Source organism: Babylonia areolata, chromosome 18 (assembly GCF_041734735.1).
Source record: "Babylonia areolata isolate BAREFJ2019XMU chromosome 18, ASM4173473v1, whole genome shotgun sequence".
NCBI classification, from domain to species: Eukaryota; Metazoa; Mollusca; class Gastropoda; order Neogastropoda; family Buccinidae; genus Babylonia; species Babylonia areolata.
Window position 1 is genome coordinate 27,689,601 of NC_134893.1, and position 2,500 is coordinate 27,692,100.

Sequence of the window (2,500 nt, forward strand, 5' to 3'; positions counted from 1 at the left end):
GATTGACTTGCCGAATTGAGCGTCTACCAGTTCGAGTCCCATGTATATTGATTACGAACCGGGATTTTTACCACTTCCGTCACTAGACCTTCAGTGGAGGGTCTGGGTGCAAATCGTTCCAAAGAGACGAAAAGCCGCGGTCCTGTACTAGCTGTGTGTAGCATGCACATAGCGCACGTAAAAGAACCAACCGTGCGACAAAAGAGTGGTCATTGGCAGGATTCTGTAGAAATATCCATTTTTATAGTAAAACAAGTACACTTTCAGAGAGCACAATATAACACACACACACACACACACACACACACACACATATATATATATATATATATATATATATATATATATATATGGGTGGCGCCGCACTGTGGCGACGCTCTCCTCTTCACAAGAGAGAGCAGCCCGAATTTCACACAGAGAAACATGTTGCGACAAAAAGTAAAACAAGCCAATGCTATGCAACACAATGCAATATTGCACAGCGACATAGTATAATGCCTGTGTGTGTGTGTGTGTGTGTGTGTGTGTGTGTGGTCAGCTAGAATGACTCGTTCAATCAGCAAAGGACCTAATGCACGGATGCATGGACTCAAATCTGTTTTGTGAAAATCAATGCAGGTGTGTCAAACAGAACAGATTTTTTTTTTTTTTAACGTCATTTATATAACCAGCCGTCCTTTGTCGCAAGGAATAATTGGAGTGATTGATCGTTCTACTTCTGATACCAGGCTGTTAAAAAAATAAAATAAAAAAAAACCCTGTCGTAAAGAAGAAGCAACAGGGTCAGAGATCTTTCCTTTTTTTTTTTTTCAGGCCCCATCATTGTAAAACAAACTGCCAGAAAATTTGCGACATTCTGTCTCGCTGAAATCTTTTTTTTTTTTAAGTCTGCTCTGAAAACGCATCTTTTCAAAAAACAGTACTTTTTTTCAGTAGCTGGTCTTGGAATGATCCCGCTTTCAAATGTGGGGGGTTCGCCACTTATGTGTGGCGGGTTTCAGTGCAAGCGAGTGTCCGTGCATTCGTGTGTGTGTGTGTGTGTGTGTGTACGTGCCTGAGTGCATGTTGCAGGGATACGCTTTCTGTTGGACGTTATGGGTGAGTGGGTGGAGGAGAGAGAGAGAGGGGGGGGGGGAGAGGCGGGGAACGGATAACGAAATGAAAAGCGTTTTCAGCAGTATTTCTGGAGAAAGGGGCTATATAAGTGTCCATCATTGTTATTTTAGATAGACATAGATAGATAGATAGACAGACAGACAGACTGGGAGAGATGGAGGGAGAGGGGGATGTGGGGAGGAGGGGTGGGTGGGTGGACAGACTTGTAAGTAGAGAGACAGGCCAGTATTGACTGACGTACAACTGATGGCAAGTGATACTTGTGAGGGGAAGACAAGCGAGTTTGTGCTGTGACGTGATGTCTGAAGCACTCGTGATTTTTTTTTTTTCCCCTCGGTTTTTTTGTTGGGGGGTGGGGGTGGGGGGGTCGGGGATTGGTTGATTGATTGGGGGACAAGGAGAAATAAGAAACACACACAAACACACACACACACTGATGACGTATTGCTGCCCCCACTCTCATCCTGTTGCGTCATAGGGTCTAATCTTCTCAACGTCACTTTCCGAGTGTAGAGAGCTTTGTCACCCGTCCACCCCCTCCCTCCCTGCTTCCCCAACCTTTTACCCACCCATCCACCATCACCACCACCACCCCATTACCATCACTACAACCACCATCACCACCGCCGCCACCACCACCCCATTACCATCACTACAACCACCACCACCACCACCACCCCATTACCATCATTACAACCACCATCAACACCACCACCACCCCATTACCATCACTACAACCACCATCACCACCGCCGCCGCCACCACCACCACCCCATTACCATCACTACAACCTCCATCTCCACCACCACCACCACCACCCCATTACCATCACTACAACCACCATCACCACCACCACCACCACCACCCCATTACCATCACTACAACCACCATCACCACCACCACCACCACCACCCCATTACCATCACTACTACCACCATCTCCACTACCATCACCACCACCACCACCACCCCATTACCATCACTACAACCACCATCACCACCGCCACCACCACCACCACCACCACCACCACCCCATTACCATCACTACTACCACCATCACCACCGCCACCACCACCACCACCATCACCACTACCATAACTACTACCACCACCACCTTCATGTCCACCTTTTTCCCCATGCACTCTAGCATTCACCTTTCTGTCTCTTTGTCTCTGTCTCTGTCTCTGTCTGTCTCTCTCTCTCTCTCTCTCTCTCTCTCTCTCTCTCTCTCTCTCTCTATCTATCTATCTATCTATCTATCTACCTATTTATCCGTTTATCTCCGTTTCTCTCTGTCTCTGTCTCTGTCTCTCTTCTTACCATACACCTACTTACCTACCCACCACCACCCCGTAGTACCCCCTCCACCGCCCACCCTACCCACC

General features: G+C 47.6%; 1 protein-coding gene across 1 annotated transcript in view; it reads left to right on the plus strand.

The window, feature by feature from the left end:
* LOC143292614 (uncharacterized) overlaps positions 1-2,500 on the plus strand; it is a 64,556-nt gene that overhangs the window by 822 nt on the left and 61,234 nt on the right. The window lies entirely within an intron of this gene.